The 19,976-nt window shown below is 36.2% G+C and overlaps 1 protein-coding gene across 6 annotated transcripts in view; it reads right to left on the bottom strand.

Moving 5' to 3' along the window:
- The window catches only part of TSC22D2 (TSC22 domain family member 2), a 52,716-nt gene that overhangs the window by 16,409 nt on the left and 16,331 nt on the right, over window positions 1-19,976 (bottom strand). For 3 of the 6 annotated variants that reach the window (XR_011171714.1, XR_011171713.1, XR_011171716.1), the window contains one exon: window positions 7,633-7,792. The exons of 2 other annotated variants lie outside the window; for them this stretch is intronic. The gene's annotated coding sequence lies outside the window, so the exon portion shown is untranslated. Of the gene's footprint in view, window positions 1-7,632; window positions 8,948-19,976 lie in introns of all 6 variants that reach the window. One more of the 6 variants, XR_011171715.1, reaches the window with a different exon arrangement.

Here is a 19,976-nt window from a genome sequence, read left to right as displayed (position 1 = left end):
TAAGCTAAGTCATCTAGAAATCATTGAGTAAATGTTTTACTAAGTCTTTAAATTACTGTATATAAGCACTTGCATAATGTTTCTTCGAGATACAACAGATTAAATGAACCTTAGAAATTGAGGAGTGGAAGGAACCAGTGTCCATCTGTCCATTCTTGACATGAGAGTCACTTCACTGTAGCATATGAAAAGCGGTCCTTGGGCTTTTATGTAAAAGAACCCCAAGGCAGGGAATAAAATGTCTTTCAAGGCTGCCATTCTACTTCTGTACAGTTGTCCCCCCCCAATATCAAGTCCATATCTGTCTCTTTGCAATAGCCACCCATCTGTCCTGGTTGTGGCTTTAGCTGGTGTGGAATGTTCACAGAGGACTCGTACCTTGGGGATGAGGGCTCACTAAGCTCTTTGCAGGGCTGCTCATCCACCTTTGTGTCTACCTCACACTCCATTCTCACCTCTGGCTCCAAGAAATGGTAGCGTGTGTGGTAGCTACCCCTTGGCTGGGCTGGAAGAGGTGGAGGGGAACCAACAGGCCTCCAACCTGTGAGTTTCGGAGAGGTGCCCGCCCCATGTGTGGAATGTGTGGGTGAAGCAGGTGCTGGGGAACACTTAGAACCTGGTCAAACATGAAGATAGCACAGTCATTCATTGCATCACGGGCCATGGCTGGTCATCTGACTTTTGTCTTGCTACTGGACTTCTGACTCTGTAAGAGAGCAAGGCTTTGTTCAACTGCCTCACTTAAATCCAATTCAGGCACAAATCAAGACACCTCATCATGGTCCTCTTCAAAAACAAAAGACTGCCACCACCAAAAACAAATGAGGTCAAGAGATTCCTCTTCACCAGGCTAAACATCTCCACTGCAAGGTGAAAGTAAAGGCATCCTCTTTCCTCTGGATGGTCTCTAGGTTATTAGTATCAATGTTCTTCAGTACGCCATATCTGAACACAGCACCCCAGCCGGGAGCTGATAAAAGCAGAGCACTATCTGTTATCATCTCTAGGCCGAGACAGATTAAATTAGGTGGTGCAGCGGGTAAGAGGGCTAGCTATTTTGACAATTGCCTATTGACTTATCAAATCCAGTCTCAGACACTTCCTTGCTCTGTGACCCAGAGCAAGTCACTCCACCCTGTTTCCCTCAGCTTCCTCATTTGTAAATTGAGCTGGAGAAAGAAATGACAAACCACTTGAGTATCTCTGCCAAGAAAACCCCAAAAGGGGCTACAAAGAGCTGGGCACGACTGAAAACAACTATGCCGAGACCCTATGTGGTTTTTCTGCTGCCAAATCTCACAGCACTGCTGATTTATATTGAGCTTGCAGTCCACTAACACCACCAGATCACCTTCAGACAAAATACTACCTAAGTTTCCATAATCTCATATTTGTGAAGGTGATTTTTGGAGACCAATTTTAAGACTTACATTCCTCTTCCAAACTGAATGTCAATTTATTAGATTCAGTTCGATAGTCTGTCAAGATCCATGTTGTCATTTAGTGTGTAAAGCTTTCCCTTCCAGAAAATCTTCGGGTTTGATGACAAAATGTTAAATAGTACAGGGAAATTAAGTACAACTACCTGAGCTACTCATAATGCCAACTATGACCACTGAACAATTTTTGGAACCATCTAATTTTATTATCAGATAAATAGATTAAAAGAATTATAAATTTTACTAACAGCTTTGTTAAGTAAATTATATCTGCATCATCCCTCTCCTCTACCAGTCTACCTTATCAAAAAATGTCAAAACTAGTGTGGCAGGAAATGATTCTGGATGAAGCCATCCTAAAGTTCTGTAATCACCATTTCCCTCTCCAAAGCTCACTAATCATCTCCTTTAATGATTCCAGAATTTCCCCAGGAATCGTAGTCAAGCTCACTTGCCCATAACCTGAAAACGGTGCCATGTTCTTTTCCAATCCTGGGGTACTCCCCTCACTTTCCATGATCTTCCAAACAACAACATTATGTGATGCCAACCACATATTCTAGTTCTTTTCTGTGCCAGAGGATGTAGTTCATCAGGACCATGGGATTTGAATTCAGTATTTCAATATTCAATTTATTTGTCTGGGGCATCAATTCCTTGTTAAATCATTGTTATTGACAAATTCCCCGTGGCAGAGGAAAGCAGAAGCCAAGTGAGCAGTGGGCAGCTTTCTTTAATATGGAATGTCCAGTCAGCCCAAGAAGAGGTCTTGTGCCTTCCGATCCTTTATTTAACTTCTGCACCTGGTGCTATCTATATCAGACTGCACCTCTCCCGTGTGCTCTGCTCCTCCTCCTGTCGTCTTCATAGCTTCTCTTCCATTATCACTAACTTCATGCATGGCTGTCAGGGGAGGCTCTGTTTCCTCATCTTTCACAAACTCTAAAGGGGTGGACTCTTCCTCAATTACCATGAAGCCGTCATCATTTCCACCCCAGATCCAAGAAAGAATACTCCCGTGTTTCTCCACCTTCTGAAAGATTAAGTCAAGACGGTTATTCAACTTTTCTGCTCTTTGAAGAGAGTGAATTCCAGAAGAAGTCTGGATAGGTGAAGTCTCCTGCCACTACTAAATCACACCTCTGCTAGGTAGTTTATAGAACTCATTCTCTATTTCCTTTCTGTTGAGGGGTTGAAGTACACTGAAGTGAACTTGTTTCTCCCTTCAATGGTCACCAAAGAAAAGTTTTTCACTGTGCTTACCCCAGCTTTGTTTTCTCAATTTCTTCACAAAAGCATGCCTTCTTAATAGAAGATGCCACCTCTCTGAACAACTTTACCTCGCTTGTTGCTTTTGGACAGGTACACCCATACAGAGCTAAATTGTAGCCATGGATTTCATCTAGTCAAGTTTCAGTGACACCTAATGAAATAAAATCTGCCTTTGTGTTAGGACTTCTGGACTCAATCACTTTTTAATTTTTCTCTTATCTGCTACTATTTTCCACAAAACAATTACACAGTCCTAACCTTCATATCTTCCTAGATTTCTGGGGCTATTTTTCTAAAGCTTGGGAGGAGTTGAGGGTGCGATTTCATATGTTCAAATTAAGTTGTTACCTATAGTCTATCCCTAGGGACAGGGATGGGGCTAATTATTCTAGCTCATTCTATTTCCTTAAGTCTTACTCTGATCTGGCTCCTTAAAACCCAATGGCAAAGGGTGGCTTAATAGGTCCAGTCCTGGGTCCTAGAGGAAACAAACAACTGATGATGCTACCTCCAATGGTAGCTTCAGCATAGGAGATGGTATGCTGGACTTAAAAGTTGGCAAGAACTATGTTCAAGCTCCACCTCTGTGGGACCATCCATGCACAAATCACTGAACATGTTTCCTCATCTGTAAAATAGGGGTTATAAATACTTATGTGATACTCTAAAAAGATAATATGTAGAAAATGCTCTGCTTAGAAACACCATGATAGAGTTAAGGGAAAAAAAGCACCAGATTTAGAGCCAAAGGTTCTTTGCCCTTCAGCAGATCATGGTCTAGATGACTTCTGAGATTTCTGCTACAGAAGCCACCGCTAGATGAGAATTCTACAACTAAGGGTTACATAAAGTTCTTTTTACTTCTCAGAAACAAGCACTGAAAGCATCTAAAATTCCCACAGTAAACAATAATGTTTATAAGTATAAACTGAGTTTTTAACTCAAAAAACAAAACAAAACTCAAGTCTTTTACTTCTCTTGTACAGACTTTTTGGTGATACTTTGAGAATAGCAATGACCCCAATTCTTGGTTAGCCATTCTAATGGAGAAGAGTGAAATAATTTAAAACTGTCTTTAATTTAAAATCATTTATACTTGGCTTTAACAATGTGTTTTTGCACTTAATGTATCTAATGAAGGAAAATCAGTTATAAGGATCAAGTAAAAGATACCAATAATAACCACAACTGTTAAAGGGTACAAAGGTTTTCCTCTTCTGTGCTAGCTCCTCTCAGGAGTGCTGTACATAAAAAGAAGCAAGCTCGTTTCAGTGACAACTACAGTTTGGGAAACTTTTCTGCTACATCTAACAATGAAAAACCCTTTAGGTAGGAGGCAGCCAAGTACCTAAAAGAAGGCTCCTGTGGATGGACCTGGCGCACAAATCTGACCTCAGACATTCCCTAGATGTGTGGCTCAGGCTACTCTTCTCTAAAATGGAGGGGGAGACTCACTGTACCTATCTCCTAGAATTGTGAGGATTAAGTGAGACTTAATTTTTGCAGGGTCAATCTAGACCTGAAGGAATCTCCCTATATTTAGAGCTGTACTATATCCTTGTGGAGTAGCAACTGATGAACTCTTAAGCTGAAATAACGCTATCAGAAGATACCAATTTGAGTCCCAGTTCCACAATTTGCTATTTGCATGTCACCGTTTAGGCCTTCAGTTTTCTCAGCTGTGAAATTTGTGCAATTATACTACTCTACAGGGATGCTAGGAGGATAGCACTTTGTAAACTTCTACAATCTAATACGGGATCCTTTTGAAGATCTTTGAACTAACCCCAGTAAATCTGAAAAAATTCCACACAGTTGTAATTAGTCTTTTTTTTTTGTTTTTTACCACCATTGTTTTCCATTCAACCATAAACTTGACAGGAAAAAAAAAAAGTCACTTAAGTTCTCTGGTCCTCAGATTCTCTCATCTATAAAATGAAGGGAGTCAGAATGACTTCTAACATCCCTTTTTTAGCTATATATCCACGGTCCTACTTACTATCATACAGTGCATACAGGTACGGTGAAAAAAGACATGAAGGTATTTTTTCCCCCTCAGGCATTTTCTATAAAATAACCTAATCCTGAAACTAAAACTTGATTAATAAAGAAAAATAGCATCTGCTATATGGTGGTTTTAAATAATTTTAAGATGATCTGGGATTGTGAAAACTAAATTTTACAAAGCTAAAAGATTAAACTCTCCTATGAAAAGGACCAAGTAGTGCTTAGTAAAATAAGAATTCTGGGCAGATTTAATTTTGTTGAACCATTTCACACATTAACTGAGTTAACACTCAGTTGTTATTCAGTTCAGTTAAATTTTATTTCATGTGTTACACCATCTCAAATTGTCTTACATTAGTATCATTCGATATATAACTTCCATGACATCACACAATACATGCTAGTGTCCTACTAAAAGAACTACTCATTCTAGAGTACAATTAGTTTTAAGAGTCCATAATTTGGTTAAAATACCATAAGGACCTTGTATATAGTAGGCACCCAAATAATAAAGTCATTCAATAATAAATGTTAGAAGGGTATCATTTCAGAGAAGGCTGAAAAAATGAGGTACGTAAGTAAAAATAGGGAAATAGTTGATTCCATCTAGTGAAGAGGGGTCCTTTCTACTCAATTGATCTTTCTTCTACCATGTTCTAGTTTTCAAAATTATTTATTAGCTGCTTTTTCTATACTTTGTACCTAACGTTTATAAATGTCTCCTCATGAAGGACTAAATCCCACAATGGCTATACTCAGTACAAGTGTACAGGAAAAACTATATACTAGTAAATTGGAGCTTTTTTTCCCCCATCCAAAACTGTAGCTTACGATTATATAATGTTTCAATTCATAAAAGTAGTTTTACTCAAAACAAACCATTATCGAAAGGTCTAATTTTTAAAGATTTGCAATGTAATTTTAGACAGATTACCCTGTAAAGGTAAGCTCCATAACAATCACACGACTGACGAAACTGTATGTTGGTGTATGTGTGTGTGCTGCGCGCGTGCACAGAAATTTAGGGTTCTATGTTAACTTTTTTAAATTCCAATTGGAGATATGGCAGGAATATGCCTACTTGTATGTAAATTTACAATACTATAAAGGACTACTCTGTATTATCACTAGGTGTATGATTGATGGTAGACGGATATTTGTTAAACTTGACTTATCCCTGTTAACCAAACCTTATAAGGGGAAAATCTCTAATTCAATCTCTAATCTGCTTGAAAATGTTCAAATATTTTATTAGCAACCTTTAATAACATTTTTCAAATATTAAGAAAGATATGAAAAGTAAAAATAAACCAAAAAAATGTTAAAGATAATAATGGTTACAAAAAGATATTCTCTTTATAAAAGGTGAGGGTACTTTTCTTCAAATTCATTAAAGATGCCCATTAAAATTAGCTTTTGGAAAATACAAAGCCATGAAATAATATAAGGAGAATATGGATTATTCTAAAAACAGAAAAAGGAAAAGTCAGCTTCCTCAGCTAAAAACAAGTGCAAATATATTAGCTTAACAGCTACTAAGCAATTAAATGTTTACTTAAAACTGTCTCATCCTTTTGACATTTTTTCCTAAAGAAAAACTGATGGACCCTGAAAAATTTTATTTCATTTTTTGGCTATTTATGATAGAGATGGCAAGATTTCAAGGAACGACCAAGAAGAGCCAGAGACTTGACTTTTGGTTTCTATTCTGTTACTTACTAAGTTATGTGACCCTTAGGTCACTTTTTTCACTTTCAAAAATGAAGAAAGATTAGACAAAATCAGCATTTCCAAACTAATCTGGTTTATACAACAATCTGGTAGACTTGAGGGGAAAATATGGAATATCACATATGAAATATTCCCAGAATAAAGGAAAGCTAAAGAAATTTTCCTGCAAAATAGAAGTTAACCAAATTTTCATACTGAAAATTGTTACAGCTAATAAAATATTTGATATATAATTTTACATTCACTATTTCAGAAGAATTATTATCACAAAAATACTACTGGAACCCATGTTATTTACTTTGTGTCTCTAGCATTCCAGGTTCCACAGAACTATTTTAGAACTCTAGGTCTAAATTCTGTAGTTCTGGAAGTTTCACACCAAAATATAAACAAGATGAACACTATATCTTTTAGGGAAAAAATGAAAATTACTTGTTATTTGAGGGGATTTCTAAAATTATTTCTGAAACACTATGTAAAAGATCTTATAAACTAGGGGAAGATAAACAAGATTCCTTTAAGTCTCCTAATAATAAACAATCACTTTTTATTTCATATCATTTCCTATCAACATGAAGCACCTCAGGGGTTTTCAATTTAAGAAAATCCACTGGGGTTTCTTCATTCAGAATTGAAATACCTATCAAATGGAAAGGAAAAAAAAAACCAAAAACCAAAACCTTGATATCCCATAGTAATAAAAGGAACTTAAAGTAGACCTAATGGAGAAAATGGAATCATGTACAAAGCGCTTTTTAAAAAGCTTTCTTTGCTTTAGAAAATATTTTTTTCTAAATAGGCTTTCTAGACTAAGTCAATTATCTGTGGATGTTTCACTGTGTTTTATTTAAGTTATGTCTAAGCTTTTACTGTGGATAGCAAATTCCTATCTACAGTGAATGTGATAGTGACATTTTAAAAACCAGTTGCCAAGATAGGGTTTCACTTATTTTTACTTCTTTGATGCACATTAGCATAATAACTCTCCACAGAAGAATATTGTCTTCAGTTCCATAAAACAAAGGATCAAATACCCCCAAATACTTATTTTCCAAAAGTTTTTGTTAAATTAAATCTAATACTATATTCTTAGTTATACCATAGGTTCAGTTTGTTCATAAAAAGTCATCTCAATACAATAACATCAGGTATAATACATAAAATCTAATCCATTATGTCTTACCAATTTTATGACCTGATGAGACACTCTTGTGGACAACATTCAGTCCTTAGAAGCTAGAATAACCCTCCAACCATGTGAGGGCATCACAACTTTTAAACTTTCGGCTTTCGATCATTATTATGTCACATTCCTCCTCCGATGCTGAACTCTAAAAAAAATTCTAGCAAAGAGTTTAAGTAAATAAATGTTTTAATCAAATAGCTTTAAAATATTTTATATAGCAATGGTTTTATGTTTTTAACATGGTTACACAACTGACATTTTTAAACTTATTTTTTTAAATGTAAATTTCATATTTGACTTGGAAACAACTCAGAATTTCAACATGGACCTAGAACACTAGTTAGTAGATATGCAAGCAGAAACTGGAACTATTCCAAAAGTTCTAGGTTCATGATTCTGATATTATGTATTACATACAATGCTGTTAATTGGCCATGGCCAGCTCTATAGTCCAGTAAAAAGGCATATGAGTTATATAATGGGTGAACTGGTCTACAGCACAAACGACCTGCATTTCAATTTACACTGATCATTAAGATGGGTAAAATGAGTACTATGTGAACTATGTATTATATAGACCATTCTGTTTTCTTGGGTACACCATAGTTAGCTTTTTAAAAAAGAAAGCTTAATGGTGAGACAAAGAACATAATCCATTTGGTTCTGGTATTTAGATTTCAAGCTATGACTTCAATTGTGTGGGTACACTTCACTGAAGTGGCCCACAAGCCTTCTTTACTTTAAACAGTCTTGCTGAAGCATGAATGGGTTAAAACACAACATCTATCATCTAGTGGCCAACATTCTGCTGATAAGCCTGAATAAAATGAGTAAGGCTCTTCAGGCCTTCTATGTTCAGGCCAGACCACTGACGGACTTGTACCTGACGCCATTCTCTATCTTGGTAGGACCTGCCAGAGGGTACTCTTCCATTAGCATAGCCTTGAAGACTTCAGTCTCCTCCGTGCTATTACAGGAATTAACAGGAGGACTTTAGGAGAGGGGTCTTTATATGAGGAATATAAAAAAAAACACCATTAAATGCTTTAATGCATATCTTCATCATTTACATAATTTAAAACCTTGTCACTATAGGCACATGTTTACACTAAGTATTAGGTCACGGTGTCATTACCAACTGAGATGTTTTAGAGATACTTTAATGAGGGGAATTAATTTAGCTGAAACATCTTAATTTTTAAAAGTTATTTTATAAAAACATCTTATCTTCAACAGGGCATTTTCTCCACAATCCTTGAAGGATCCATAAGTTTCCCATCAAGTCACATTCAATTTTGGTTGCAAATAATCCCTGTGTATAGAAAATCCATTAACATTTGCAGGATAATCTAGGTTGAAAAAGATGTCATCAGTGATACTGTAATTCAATTCTAGTAACAGACTAGAGAGTGCTCTGACATGGGGGATAGGAACAAGGGGACAGGGACAGGGGCAGGGGAAGAGAAAGCACTTTTAAAAGGTAATGCAAGAATTACTGAATTTGGGTATAAAGCAATAACCACTTAATGACTATTATAAAAAGAGACTTTGTAGTCATCTCAGAGATCTGAAATATTAGAAGTGATCAGGGCTTGTATTATGTAGATTTTAACTTGTAACTGGATTCTTCTATTAAATCTGTCCTCAGAGATAGTTTGACAAGTAGAAGTCTCCCAGAACAAAAATTAGAGTCTATTTATTTTACCACCTAAAAATAGTTTTTCTCAATGTAATCTCATAACACATCTGAGTTCAATGAATAAATTTATACAAGTATCCAACTTTGCTTTGCCCTCTAACAAAGCAAAGTCAAGTAATGTGGTCACCTGGTGAAGGCAAAAAATCCATAACCTGATGTGGATATAATTTTCTAAGTTGTGGTCAGTGTTGTGGTACCAACTCTCCCATGTGCCTGAAAAGAGACCAGTTCAAAGTCTGTTTGCTAGAAACCAAAATTATAGCCTTGAGAAAAAGGCTTTTTTTAATCTACTCCTATGTGGAACAAGTCCCATGAGGTACAAAACCCAGCCATATTCACAAAGGTGAACTCACATATCCTGAAATATGTTTAATGTTGGTAATTTGCATGTCAGCAGGTCTTTGATGAACTGGTCATCTACAAAGGGCAGACTGGCTGACCCTTTGCTAAAAGGCCTCTCAACAAAGAAAAGCATTGTTTTGGTAAATGCTTAGGAAGCCTTTGGAAGGCAAACAGAACAGAATAGCCTTGTAAAGCAAATTCAGTGTTCTGTGTATTGGAGGGAAAAATTCTAGCATGCCAGTCCAATGGGCCACCTTGCATGTGTCTAGATTAATTTAAATTCTTTACGTTTTACATACATAGTTATTTGAAAATCTTTTCCCTATGTATATCATATTTAAGATTTTTTCGACAATTTCAAGCATTTTTACCACATAAAGTAAGCTCTCATCACTTTAAAAGTAGAGAATGAAACTTTTAAGTGCTTGAGAACGAAGCATTATAGTTAACCAAAAATTAAAGAGTCCTCATAGTTTAGAAAAAAATTTCACTAAGAATAGCTTTTCTTTTAATATCCTGAGATCAGAATATTGCAATTTTACAAAGTCATCAATAGCACATAGTCTGGAAATTATTACTTGTGTTAACAATTCACACTGAGCTTTTACAAAGATGGGCAAAATGAACACTATTACTACATGTCAGTTCATTCCATTTACATGGGCACACATAGCCAGCTTTTTTTTCTTTTTAAAGAAAGCTTAATGGTAAAACAAAGAAAATAGATTTGGTTCTGCTTAGTTATGTTTTAGATTTAGACCTAGGATTTCACTAGTGTATTTTTTAAAAGGGGGGGAGGGGCAGGGTGGGGTTTCTTCTCAAAGATTAGTAATTACCAGGAAGGGCAGGTAAGAGCAAAGATGTAACCTTTCTATTTAGTTTGTGCAGGTGGGGGTCCTATTAGCCAAGATTTCATAATAAAGAGGGGTCGAGCTTACCTTTACTTAGCTAACTTCTTCATAGTTATTAATAAAAATGGTGATCAATATAAATTAACTAAAGGACCATTTCAGGAAAAGATTTAAAACTGAAAAAATTTTTCTGCTACCATTAAGATAAAACAATAGATATTACAAATTGTTGTTCAGAGTTTTCCAGTTGTCTCTGACTCTCCACAACCCAATTTGGGGTTTTCTTGGCAAAGATACTGGAGTGGTCTGCCATTTCCTTCTCCAGCTCATTTTACAAATGAGGAAACTGAGGCAGACAGGGTTAAGTGACTTGCCCAGGGTCACACAGCTACTAAGTGTCTGAGGTCACATGTGAATTAAAAAAGATGAGTCTTCCAGACTTCAGGCCTGGCACTCTACCCACTGAGCCACCTAACTATCCCCTGTTTCCTCCCTCCCCCCAATGGAATACATGCCATTTATGCAAATTCTTGCTTAACAGGTATTTCTTAGGGAATCTATTATGATCAAATACAAGTGTCTTAAATATTTTTTTAATTTAAAAGTTTCTACATAAATTCTATCATTTAACTTGTCTTTAATTCAATTAGCCTGAAGTAGTGAGGTTTACTGTACTGGTATAGGAAAGGGCTGTCACTTTCTTCCCCTTTATTTGATTACCCATAATAATCTCTAATATACAGATACATAAAAAGCTCCCAAACAAGTTTTGATAATGAACTGGTTTTTCAGACAAATCACTGGAAAAATTGAAACACTAAAGGTTTGAATTTATGTGAAAACATTTCTCCAGTTCAAATACACACAGAATATTAATAGGGGCAAGCTATCAAAAGAAATACACATATACCCAGACGTGTATAATCGTTGATTTGTTTTAAGATGCCAGGCAGGTGGGATGAAGTAGATGGTCACCACATAATCATCATTAAAACATTCTGGAGGACTAGTAGCAAAAAAAAAGAACCTTACCGATAGTGACCTTTATAAGGACCTTCACAAAAGGTCAAGTGGAAGTGTTGCTTAACTAACAGTTGAATACAACACACAATAAGAGTTAATTCTTTAAATGTCATGATTCTAGAAACACATCAATATCTTTGGACTCTATTACTGAATAGAGATGGTTACTGTAAAAGGAAATAAAACTTAACTGGAGGGTGCTGGGTATATTTCATGCTCCAGATGGTTTGAAGTCCTGGTGTTAGCATAGATATTTAAGACTGAAGAAAAATCACCTTGTCACCAGGGACATGATCAACTCCCCGTACCATTTGTGGACACAGCAAAATTATTCACTGTTTTGTGAATAATTTAGACTCATGCCCTTTAATCCCTTACTATAGAATTTCAATAACTATCTAACTGAGCTAAAAATAAAATAGAAACCTATTCTTGAGGCAGCTGTCATTCTAAGTATCATAATAGCCAATTTATTACAAAAGATCTTTTAAGTGTTGAAAACTTTTAGCAGTTGGAAACTAAACTGGTATGATATAAACTGCTTGTTTTTTGAGGTTAAATTCCACAATCATTGATGTTAGTTTACCTGCATCAAGCATTTGAAATGATTTAAGTTTAGCCAACAGATAATTAAAAACTAAACCATGAGGTTTGGGTCACCTAAGTCCTGCATTGATCACAAAATGAATTGCAACTTGGTTTGCATGACTCCAAGTACTGGACAGATACTAAGAAAATGAGAAAGGACCTTCAATCACTGCAAGTCAGTATTTACTATTTTTATTCAATTTCCACTCCTGGTCCCTAACCTTCCCCCCACTACCCGATGAAACATGGATCTCTTTCATTTCTAAATGTTTTCAGTAGCAGTGGCCTTGAACTGATAGCAGCTGAAGAACTGCGATCTTTAAATTACAGGACTACAGCATGAAAAGTGATAACATTTGTGATATTTCAGCTGGTTTTAGAAAATTTAAATTTGGTCCCAGTTGTCAACTGCTGCATTTGGGATTTTGAATTTTGTTTTAGGTTCATTGTAATTTTTGCTTTTCCTCCCATATTAAATATTCTTAAGACTGAATATGGGGTGGCCAGGTGGTGCAGTGAGTTAGAGAGCCGGTCCTTGGGAGACCCAGGATCGGTTCCGGCCTCAGATACATAACTCCCACAAAATAACTGGCTGTGTAACCTTAAGCAAGTTACTTAACCCCAATTGCTTTAAAAAAAAAAAAAGACTGAATATAAGGTTCGGTTCAGTTCCAATGTTAATTTGAAAAATACACCTACCCCTGAAATTGAGACTGTGGCACAGGGAGAATGTAGTGTGTGCTCACTTTCACAGCTTTGATCAAATCCCTGTTTTAAGGCAATGTGCAACTGGTCCACACCTTTTCAGCTGAACTCAACTCTGAGGAAGAATGCTAATTATTATTACTGGAGACATAATGCTGGTCAGAAAACACAATACACTGGTCAGAGTACACCTGCCAATCCTCATCCCCGTTTATTTAATGGGCAAGGAAAGTAGCTTCTGCTTGTTGGTGGAACACCCACATGAGCCAACTCCCTCTCCCAATGCAAGTCTGCATTCTCACAGTCTTTTAGGAGTAGTCACAAGAGCCAGTTTATGTCAAATATTGGGCACAAATTCAGGTCTTTCTGTTTTCTTTCCCCTCTTTAAGTGTGAATTGTCAATAGGGTCATTACAATGCCAATTCTTAAGACAAAGTGGATTGGGGGGTCGGGGGATGAGATTAAGCCCCTTAACAGGTTCTGTGTTAAGTGCTTTACAAATAATCTCAACTGATCCTTAAAACAACTATGGGCTGTAGGTGATATTATCCCCATTTTATAGTTGAGGAAACTGAGGCAAACAAAGGTTAAGTGATCTGCCCAGGGTCACACAGCTTCTAAATGTCTGAGGGATAGATGTGAATTCAGGTCTTCCTGACTTCAGGCCCAGAAATTTATCCACTGTACTGCCTAAATGCCTCAACTATGTTGAATACAGAGGAAGGATAAGAAAAAGCATTAGAAAAAAGCATAAGAAAAAATTAGGGATGCCAGAAAGCCTAACTTCAGTGTGGCATGGCTATCTATGAAACTTCTGGTTTTAAAAGTAACCTCATATAATCCTCCTTAGGATCCTAAAAACAAAAAAACTTTTTAAAGCAAAGTTTAAAGCAAAGCAAATCTACTAAAAGCCACCCATAAAGCTTTAGTCATATGCAGATAGCAGTCACTATACAAAGCACACTGAAATACAAGCATATATTGCTTAATATGACTGCTTCCACAAAAATATGGTGGGTACCACATAGGGGTAGTTGGCTCTGATATTATGTAGAGGCGGAGCTTCCCAAGGTAGTGAACAAGGTAAGATAGTGTGGAAATGTGGTAGGTAGTCCAATAATTGTAAAAGTAAGTGTTGGGAGGTGGGGGTGGTAGGGTCAAGCCTTAATGAGTCCCTGCAATAGTGAATGTAAACTGGAGGTCTGAATTAAGGTCGTAGTCATTTGTTTGAAAAGGAGATAAATATTGGAGAAAAAATTACATCATCTTCTTTTATCATATATGAATTTGCCTAAAAGCCTATCACTTCCATCAAGTGACCATCACTCTAAGATTTAGCAGTGCTCTCTATTAAGAACTGCAAGGTACTTCACAGACCATATTTACATCCAAGGTCTTCATTTACAGATAAACAGGCAGGAGGAGGATAAGTAATTTGCCTCAAGTCACCAGTGATTTGAACCAGAGTCCTTGGACTTTAAAGAGTAAGCTATTCCCCTCCCATGATTTTTAATCTATTCCAAGTCTTCTCCTGGTCTTAAATTACCTTCCTACTACTTTTAGAAATCCAATTATTTAACACCAATGCCAGGTCTTAAAAACAACCAAATGTAGAGGCTAGGGCAATCCTGGTGGACACACCCTTTTGGTTCCAGGTTCTTTTTGCTACCTTGAAATTAACTTTAATAATGCTTTTTGGTGGAGTTGTGAACTGGTCCAGCCATTCTAGAAACCAATTTAGAATTGTGCTCCACCCCACCCTCCAAAATCTATTAAATCATGCCACAACCCTTTGACCCAGCAAAAACTTTGATCAACACAATGACCAAATTCCAAAGAAGGCATGATGAAACACGCTACTCACCTGCAGATAGAAAATAGTCTGAGTGTGTATGTGTGTGGGGGAGAAAGGGTTAATGCAGGAATCTGTTTTGCATGACAATACATAATGTCAATGAGTTGTTTTTCTAGCCTTCTCCATTGGTGAAGAAGGGACAAAATTTAGAACAGAAAAAATAAAACTGAATTTTTAAAAATAAGTTAACTTGTGATGAAAATAAGGGCTTGATAAACATTAGGGAAAGATTCCAGGATGACAATATGAGTAGCTGATTATACACTGGGAGTCCAATATTCTCTGAGTGCCAGCCTCCAATGACAGAGTTGGGACAATGGATATCATTAAAGTGGATGTTGTTTAAAATACAAAAATGAAAAAGAATCCTTGTTGTTTCATTAAAACTTTAGACAGTTGTTCTAAACAAGTTTTTATCGTGGATGACCAATTTCTAGTGACCTTTCTTAGCCTGTTTGGAGCTTCAAATAGTAGTGGGTAAAGTTACGATTACTGAATTTATTTAAATAAAAATTTACAATGGTAATGTTAAAATGGTGTGATTACCTTTTAGAATGAAAGATCTCTTTAAAATTATTTCCCCAAAAATATCAGGTCTAAAAAAAATCCCTTCAGGTAACAGACCAATCTTTAAACAATTATGAAATTCTTTGCCTGTGATTGGAAGTCCTTCACCCTACCTTTCCTGCCTCAACGCACACAACTATATATACTATTAACTTACTGTCACATCTTCTCTGGGCCTCAGTTTCCTCATTTGTGAACAAAATGGGCTGGACTTGATGAGTTTTAAGGTCCAACACTTAGGATCTCTACACTTCGGCTAAAATAAAATTTTCTTCCCCTCAAATATCCTGCGAAATTTCTTTCCTTTGCTCATTGTTCACTATGTCCTTAATGTGTCCCTGCCTTGTGTTACTGATAAATTTGTTATCTTCCTTTAAAATCCAGTTCCAATCCCCACCTACTGAAGAAAAAAAAAATGTACTTGTTGATTTCTCCCCTGCAAATATTTAACGGCCTTTACCCCAAACGTCCTATAATGCACTTGGACTTGTTGTTTTATCATCCGATGAAGATTCAAGCTCCCTGAGGTCAGGGAGTCACAGCTTTCCTAGGTAGGCATTTAACTACTGAACAAAATATACTCAAATGTTTTAATGACATCTCTTATAAGGGAATTTCCCTCCCAAATGTCAAACTAACAGCCTGTTAAAGCTGGAAGGTAACTTAAGAGTTATGGGGGGTAGGGGGGAGAGGGTGCAGAGGCGGGCAAGCACAGCACTTTTTCAGAGAGATACTAAACTTAATATCAAACCATTTCTTAAAACAGTGCTTACCAATGACTTGATCTAAGCCTTCTAATTTGGGCTTGTAGTATCGAGAAACACATAAAGCTTAAGTATAGTCTATGATAGCTCTATGGGTTCAACCCTATCAATTGCTTACCTCTCAAGCAGATTCTAATCATTTTCACTTTTACTCCTTCCTAGCCTCTTATTACCTTGTAGCAAACATTTTAGGTTTCATGCCTTTATTCATTTGAGCTTAGAAAAGATGCCTGCTTCTAGATCCATAAAAATCATCTTTCCTGCAGTGGGTTTGTCTATTCCCCAGTGGATGCCTGATGTTCACAATCCCAAGCACTAAGCATTCCCTATCATAATGGCTGGTCCTATTTTCTTATACAGAAACCCTTTCTCAACCAATGAGGATTCAAATTTCCAGCTCAATACACCTTTCTTATTATACTTGATTTCAATAAATAGTAAGCTCCTGGAGGAAAATAAAAGTCTTCACAGTATCTTCAAAAATTATTCATTTTATATGTGAAAATAGTTGCAGGGAAACTATAGTAACTGAGAAGCAGTTGGCTACATATACTATGCTTTAAGTATGTACAGAGGTTATGGTTCACAATTAGATAAAAAAAATTAAGCTCTGATAGGAAAGTCTCATAATAAAATTATCTTTAAAAAGATATTGATTGGATCCAATTTTGGCTGTTAAAAATGCCAATCATCTTAAACAATATTTTGCCATTTGAGCCAAACAACAGTACCATCTTCAGTGAGACCTCCAGGTCCTACAAGATTGGTGTTCATATCCCCAAAACTATCACTAATAACAGTATCTTTAGAAAAACTGTGTTAAGAAAATGTTCTAAAAGTTGATCTCTTATAAAACTAGCCTGGTACGTGGTTTAATGTGGACCATTATTCCTTTCCCTTAATTAAGGGCAAAAATGATTAGATACTGATTAAGTGCCGATAGTGTGCAAGATACTAAGCACTGTGTGCAAAATTCAATGTGAGCAAGGATTCTCCTGCCTTAAAAAATTTATAATCTAGATGGGAGTGTATTTAAATATTTGGAAAAATCAGATAAACAATACTTTGTTGTCATCCAAGGTTTAGTTCTCACTTTTACTTATAACTATCTAATATTTTTGGCCCCTTTAGCCAATACCAACAGTATCCATTAAAGGTAATATTTCTTTCTAATAGCATTTGCTTCAACTGGGATATATGATGCACATGCATATGTACAACAGATGACTAAGCCCTTGATTACTACACCAGTGGGTTTAATATATGCCAGTGAATGCCAAAGGCAAGTTCAAGCAGCTGGCACTCATAACACAAATTGCCTATCCCTGCTTGATGTAAAAGAATCAGGTAATTCTAACATCTGGAGAATAGCCAGCAGATTATTTCATGGCTAATGTTGAAAGAATACTCTAATATTTAGTAACATGTTTCAATTTACCTATAATGTATTTATGTAATAATAACATCTAAAGTAATAAATATAAAGTGAAACAAAACCCACCATTAACACTGTGATGGATGACAATTAAATTTTACAAAATTAAGCTTAACAGATTTTTAAATCCAAAATTTGTAATATAACCATGGAAGTCTTGTTTTGATGCTTCATTTTGATATAAGTAGCCTATGTCACTTGACACATATTAATCTTTAAAAAGTGATAAATTTTTCAGACAGAGCCGCTCACTATGGCATGGTTGTGAACTGTCAGCAAAGAAGTGCAGTAGAAATATTAGCACAATTATTGAAGTTTAAGGTATACCACTATCCCCATCTGCTTCTCTTTAAACATTTGCAAGCACATGCTACCTATTATTTCTGAATTTCACTGATGAACATTCCTCAGAGAAGCATCAACAACTCTTTATTAATGAGGCTAAATAATTACTGAAGAATTCTTAAGTTAACTATGATCTTTTTGATCCTTAACCCTACAAACCAAGTTTCTATTTGTCCACAATACAACCTTACAGCGAGTTTTACCTGCTAGGGGCTCCCAAATAAGGCTTTGTTCCCTTATATTAGAATTTTTAATTAATTGTGGAAAATAAAAAAAGTATACCTCTTGGAAACCAAATCCAATAAAATATTGCTAAGAAAACAATAGGCTAGAGTTTCACTGCTGAAATTTGACTTTTTCAAGGGCACTAGTCTTTCAGAGAATGGGCAATCCTACCAGTTAATCACTGCAACAGAAGACTTTCCTGATTAGGTGGAAGCAATGTTTCTTAATGAAGAAGAATTGTAATATAAAAAAGTCTTGGGCCTTGAGTCAGGAAGACTCATCTTCCTGAAATCAAATCTGGCCCCAGACACTTAGTTGTATGACCCTGGGCGAGTCAGTTAAACACTGCTTGCCTCAGTTTCCTCATCTGTAAAATGAGCTAGAGAACGGAAAGGCAAACCACTCCAGTATCTTTGCCAAGAAAACCCCAAACAGGGTTAAAGAGTCTGACATGAATGAAGAACAACAAACTTTTTGGTGGTTTTTGTTTGACTAACAACCTCACCTAAGTCTTTCTTAGGTTGAGGGGCCTTTCCAAGTATTTGAACTAAGGGGAAAAGAACAGGCTTAACAGATGAAAATGAAAGGCTCTGTAGAAACAGAAATGTACAAAGGTACAATGGGTTTAAAATTAAAAGGCACTTTCTTAGAACCCTGGAAAATGGATGAGACCATAATTCTGGAAGGTGCTGGAAGAGCAGGAGATAAGAGAGATACAGGAGCTGACCATAAGAAGAAGGCCTCTCAATCTGAACATTGTAGGTGTGCTTTTAACACAAAAGAACCATAGGAAGCCATCAGAAAATGTCCAAAAGGTGCATCTGGTGGGTGAGTAAGGAGGTGAGGAAGTGGAAAGTTAATTTTTGTAACTTGTCTTTTGAGTTATTAAAGAAGGTGAAATGCCAATAGAGGAAAGTCTGGTTTGAAAAAGGTGCTCCCATAGGAGCGGCCAGGTGGCTCAGCGAGTAAGAGCACGGGCCCCAGTGTCGGGATGACCTAGGGATCAAATCCGGGTTCTGATACTTAGCACCACACCCAGAAACACCTGGTCATGTAACCTTGAGCTAAGTTACTTAACCCCAGTTGCTTAAAAAAATAAAAATAATAAAAAGAAAAAGGTACTCCAGTCCAAACAGCTTAAGCAGGGTTTGGCTGCTTAGACATAATGAGTAAAAAGTCATTTTATAAGATCATAGTCCTGTCTCAATGTTAATATGAAAATGTGACAGGAAATTTCTGGGAAGAAAATTCATTCCTCACCAAATTCATTCCAGCTCCCTATGGGGTAAAGAGAACAATCAAATTTCTTCTGTAATTTTGTATTTTTTACCTAGTGAAACACATCTTCCTAATATCACTGAACATTTTAAAAGTTCATTAAGATTTCAAATATTAAAATCATGATTAAGAATTAGTCTGAGTGTTTAAATTTAGGCTCCACTTAATGTTTGAGTTGTTTAGTGTCCTCTTACCTAAATTCTGCATCTCCCCCACCTAGCTAACACACAGTAGGCACGTACTGTGTGTTAAAGAGAATAAAATCTTGGTGTGATAGGATGAGAAATCAAAACTATGGAAGAACAAGGAAAAGTAACTATATGAGAACCAAGAAATGGCAGGCAGATCAGGAATGTAATAACCTACACAAACTTACCCACTTATGAAGAAACAAAGTCTTATTGTTATTAGGCCCAAAGTTCATTTTTAAAAAATGAGACTCAAAACTTTTTAAGAATGTAATTTATTAAAAAAAAAAACATTCACCTATGCTGATTTTTACCAATAATACTGATTTACCAATTAATTGATTGTTACCATACATTTAAAAATCACTGAAATTTGGAGCTGAATGGGACTGAAGAAATCTAGTCTAGACCTTCATTATAGAGCTGGGGAAACTGAGGCCCAACTAACTTGCCCAAGGTTACATGGCTAATAATGA

This window comes from Petaurus breviceps, unplaced genomic scaffold (genome assembly GCF_028583685.1).
Source record: "Petaurus breviceps papuanus isolate PSGF00001 unplaced genomic scaffold, PetGlider_PUasm1.0 688, whole genome shotgun sequence".
Classification (NCBI taxonomy): Eukaryota; Metazoa; Chordata; class Mammalia; order Diprotodontia; family Petauridae; genus Petaurus; species Petaurus breviceps.
Note: the sequence above shows the minus strand (reverse complement) of the source record. Positions and strands in the feature narration are given on the sequence as shown.